General features: G+C 35.5%; 1 non-coding gene across 1 annotated transcript; it reads left to right on the forward strand.

Annotated features, from left to right (window-relative positions):
• The first annotated feature begins 5202 nt into the window (after positions 1–5202).
• On the forward strand, positions 5203–5333 carry LOC132501735 (small nucleolar RNA SNORA18). The gene has a single exon (XR_009534300.1). It is a non-coding gene; the product is annotated as a small nucleolar RNA SNORA18 (small nucleolar RNA).
• Positions 5334–5560: the final 227 nt, after the last annotated feature.

Here is a 5560-nt window from a genome sequence, read left to right on the forward strand (position 1 = left end):
TTTTTATTATTTTTAATTTTTTTAAAGCGTATTGTTAGAAATTATTGCTTTAGAATTTGTCTCCACCACTGCTTAATCATTTGCTGACCCTAGATCTGCATTATGATGCGACACAAAATTTCTTCACATGAAAGTCCATTAATTATTTAAACTTCTATTAGTTAGGCTAAAGATACTTGATTCTCCCAATCACTTCTCCAAACTCATCAGCAAACCTGATTGACTTAAGTGGACAAATGATAGTTTCTGAAATTTAGTTTCCACCACACAATGTGAATGTACTGTGTGCTACTATCTCTTATCAAATCATTTTGTTGTTTAAAAATCATATATTTATATTTAAATATTAAATAGATATTTGCAATATGTTTAAATACATAAGCCAACTTAGAATATATGAAATATGTGTTCAAAAATGTAAGATAGGGAAAATTGATAATTAAATAATAAATAGTTGATATCAAAGAACTATAAATAGGAACTATTCTATACTTGATGGGAATTTCTTGGCTAATCTTCATTAAATTTTCTTTTTACTCTATAGGTTTCTAAGTTCCTTAAAATCTCCATTGAGAAAACAATTGCTTGCATTATCTGCTTAAAAATGAAAAATTCATTTGCAAAAGACCAGCTTTGACTGTTGCTTTTGCAATTCTGATTTAAAGAATTAATTACTTTAACTTGTATAAGGGTAGCCTTTATCAATAAACCAAGTGAACAAGTAGCTGCTTGTGGTGGTCAGTATAAAAATTGTTCAAAACACGTTTTCTTAACTACTGTCTTGATATGGTTGCTTGGTTGCACTACCGAATTCTATGATCCCCAGTAAAATAATTCAATTTTGCCTGCATTACTAAGAACTTTGCAGTTTGCTCTCATAGCTAATGGGAGATCATAGTGCTGTCTGATTCTGGGGAGGCAACAGTAGGAGTTAAACTTAATAATGCATGCAGAAGAGTGGCCCTCCATTAAGTGAGGCAGAGAGAAACTCAAGTTCAGGTTTCGAAATGCAACAAGGATAAAACTGAATGTCACGTCAAGGGTACAACCCCTGCTAATGCAGATTACAGCCTCTCCAAAAGACTAAAAGCTTTTAAGGAAATTGTAAATATTTCTTTTCACCACTGCTGAGCATGGGCAGAAAATCTTTCTTAGTCATATTCTCTTAGTTGAATCTCAAATAAGGTTTATTTAATTTCTGCCACAGTAGTAATTATGGTTAAAAATTCTAAGCCTTGAAACAAAAATAACAGCACATATTTCTTAATTTTCTGTTGACTAAGGGAAAAAACCTTTTTTTAAATTTTCTTCAAATTTGGCTCTGTCATTTCTTAGCTGTGTGATCATGGGCATGATTTTTGTACTTGTTGAGGCTAAATTATATCATCAGTAAAAGTGTTTAAAGGTCACTTATGTGGAATAATTTAGAAAACGCCTAACTTGCCCAGCAAAGAGTGTCAAGCAAATAGTAAGTACTGTTGAAATTTGTTATTTGTTATTGTTATTTGTTTGCTAGTATATTTGTTACCTACCCAGTCTTGACCAAAATAGACATAATATTAGTCATCTCAGCTTCACAAAAAGAGGTTATGCATCCAAGGTTATTTGGATGAACCCAGATAGTTCCTGTACATAGAGGGTTCCTGTACAATCTACTGAGCTACTCTGTCTCAGCTTTCTGACTTGTATGCCATTTATCTTTTAATGACTAGAGTCCTGGAATGAGCTTTAGACCATTACTCTTTAATACTTTAATGTACACACATATCACATAAAGATGTACTAGGGCCCAAGTTTCTGCATTTCTAAAAACCTCTGGGGGACTTCCCTGGTGGCACAGTAGTTAAGAATCCACCTGCCAATGCAGGGGACACGGGTTCGATCCATGCTGCAGGAAGATCCAACATGCCTCAGAGCAACTAAGCCTGCACACCACAACTACTGAGCCTGTGCTCTAGAGCCCGCAAGCCACAACTACTGAAGCCCATGTGCCTACAGCCCATGCTCCACAACAAGAGAAGCCACCGCTATGAGAAGTCCGCGCACTGCAACAAAGAGTAGCACCCGCTCGCCTCAACTAGAGAAAGCCTGCATGCAGCAATGAAGGCCGAACACAGCCAAAAATAAATAAATAAATACATTTATTTAAAAAATTAAATTAAATTAAAATTAAAAAGATAAATAGAAACCACTGGGTGATGCCAATGCTGCTGATTCATGGACCACAATATTCTGGCTTGGCACTGCCCAGATGATGGAAATGTCCTGTATCTGTGCTGTCCAGTACATCAGCCACTGAGTAGTTAAATGTGGAGAGTGCTACTGAGGAACTGCATCTTTAATTTTATTTAGTTTCAAAACATTCAAATTCACCAGTAGCTAGTGGCTACTGTACTGGACAGTGCAGCTGTAGATAATTGAGCTGATTCTCTGATATTCTTTTTTAATATTCCCTTTGTATTACCAGGCTGTAGATGGGTTCTGTTCTGAAGCAAATGACAATTGTTAGTGGGTGGCCAATAAGTTGATTCCGGATTTTCCATAAGACATTAACAGAAAAACCCTAACGAACTTTTTGGTCAATTCGATACAATCCTTGGTAAGGGTTGTCACTGCCCAGAGATTCCTGGTCCTTTGTTTCATCTACAAGATCAGACCTCCTAGAATATAACGAAGACTGGTATTAGGCCACCTAACACACCGACAACTCTGTAAGTCATCTGAGTATTCTGGATGACCACACGGTCTGTCTTTCTGAGTTTCTGCTAAGAGTTGCTTAAGGGTCAGTATTTCTAGAGGCTGAGTTGATCTGATATTCAGCAATAGAGAATATTTCTGTTTTACTTTGTTTAGCAATTCACTGATTTGCTCATTCTGCATCCAACTTACACTTCTGCTTCTCTTTATTTCATTTACCTAATGATTCACAGTTTTTACAGTGAGGTGCTTACTGTTTCTAATGGGCAGATATTTAAAGTGACGGAGGAAGACAGAAGTGGTTGCACTGGGATGATACAATCTGAAGGATTGGAATATGTATTAAACTTGTATCTTTTCCTCATAATCACCAAAACAAAGGAATGTAAAAACAATACGTTTATATAGAGTTTTGTACTTTTTGCTTATTTTCACTTATTTCACTGGGGTTTAGCCTCTATTCAAAGACTTCATTAATCCTTTCAAAGAAAGTGCCCAATTAGTTCCTACTTCCTCATCTTTTACTTCTTTGCTCTCGATTTCCAAAGTGCACAACACTGGAGATGTGAAAATACTAAGCGAAACTCTAAGAAAAGCTTGATAGATACATATAATGCCATTTAACACAGCTAAATTAAATATATATGTATATATTTAAATACTTTTATTTACACTATATATATACACAGTGAAGGAGCACTACTGGAATCAACTACAGTTGATCTGGTAGATATTTAACTTAAAACAGTTATTAAAATGAAACACTGACTGGGACAAGATTCTCTGTCACATTACCCAAGTTGTTTCTCCCAAGTCAAATGGTCTAGTCCTGAACAATACTTCCATTGTAAAAGATATTTCTTTTGCTGCTGTTGAAGTTATTTGGTGTTTAAGTGATTTTTCTTTTGAATCAAATAAATTATTAGGACATTTATTTTCGTGATTCTTATTTTATCTTTGAAATGGAAAATACATGATATAAATATAACCAGTGCATATGGATCTTCTTTTACTTATGAATTAGGGAATTTAAGTCAATTTCAGCTGCGATAACTAGCAGCGCCATATTTTGACTCCATTTCTTACATTTGTTTCTAAGACATCCCTGGGAATTGTTCTCTTGTTAATGAATGATATGCACTAGAAAAAACATTTAGCAAAAGGGTAGGAAAATGGATTTTGCTTAGTGTGAAAAAATTAAGAATTAAAGGAAATGTTTGAAAATGAACAGAGACCAGAACATTTTAAAAGAACAAGTCTAAAGATGCTGATCCAAGATACATGAAAGGCAAAATGCTGTAGCAGTTTAGGTGCGGGGGAGATATTTTATTTTGCTACTCTAATTTTGAGAATAAAACATTACAGTTAGAAACCAAGAGTAATCCTATGCAATCTAGAGGTAGAAGCCACAAATCTCTTCATGAAAATGTGACACAACTAATGTACCTAGTTCTCCAGATGAGGAAAGTGTGGCAAGGCAGACACCGACTTTCATACTAACCTCCCTTACAAAAGGGCAAAGCCAGGGGAGGAACTCAGGTCCCTGATTTTCCACTCACCACAGGCATTGTTGGGAAGAAATCAGTTTGCATCTTCCTAAGTCTCACTCTAACACTTGAGACCTGGGAGCCACTTCCTTTTGATTCCCACATTGTGTTCTTTCTGTTAGTCTGAAACATCCACCTGCCTTCTCACTGATCTGGGTGATATTTCATGAGTTCATGCTTCCCCTTCAATCTACTTCAATCTCACCCCACTCTTTCCTTCCATCTCCATAGTTTTCAGATTGGTTTGATGCAAATATCAATTTCTTCATCATCTACTTACCCATTTTTAAAAATTGAGGAAGAATTCTAGCATACCTAGAAGTATAGAGAATAATATCGTCAACAGTCATGTAGCTACCCAGTTTAAAACAAAACAATACAAGGCTACTTTTGCTTCAAAGCAGCATTCATGGATTTAGTGACACAATTTCATTTCCTTCCATTTCTCCCCAATTAACCTTGATCCTAAATTTAGCGTTTATCATGCCAAATCTGTTTTTATACTTTCAACAAATTTGTGTGTATCCAGAAAAATGCATTATATTTTTTTCCAAAGTGTAAAGTTTTTTTTATGTGTAACATAGGCAAAATTATTTGTCAATAATTTTTTAAGATATTTCACATGTTCTGATTCTTTCCACTGCCAATCACCTTACTTCCTCCAAAGTCATAATCTTCAAGATAAGACAGCCCTTTCAAAAAGAAGTTGTGCTCAATCCACAGCTGTCATGTCAGTCAGTCCACAATTCTTTCAGCTGGGCTTCTATGATCTCCTATGGAATACAGACACTTCAAAATTCACTGCCTATAACCTTTGAGATCCAAATTCCTCAAGCAATTTACTTTAGGACCATGTTTAGGGTCAGGAGATGGATCTGCCTAGTTCTGAATTTGACACCCTCTAAAAATGTATTAAGTTCAAATCATATTCACTCCTAAGTTATCACACCCTAGAACAGTGGAGGTCTATCCCGATGGGGCTTTTTCTGTAAACCTACATGGTTGTAAATGCCTCACAGAGTAACTATATGGTTTCCTTTACCTGTATAACTACCTGTTAGATCTGTGGGGAAGAACAATAAGCCAGAGCTGCCAAGTAAACTATGGAAAACCTAACAAACTTAAAATTTTAGGTATTGGCATATCCCAACGATCTGTACTGTTATATTTTTATGACTGTAGTAAATGCTTTTGCTCATATATCCACATGCCACTATGTGAGAATTTCCTCAGTACTTAATTCCTGAGTTAAAGACTATGCACAGCTTCAACTTTAATGCATATTGCCTAATTGCCCTCCAAATATTTGGACAAAT

The sequence above is a fragment of the Mesoplodon densirostris genome, chromosome 1 (genome assembly GCF_025265405.1).
Source record: "Mesoplodon densirostris isolate mMesDen1 chromosome 1, mMesDen1 primary haplotype, whole genome shotgun sequence".
Classification (NCBI taxonomy): domain Eukaryota; kingdom Metazoa; phylum Chordata; class Mammalia; order Artiodactyla; family Ziphiidae; genus Mesoplodon; species Mesoplodon densirostris.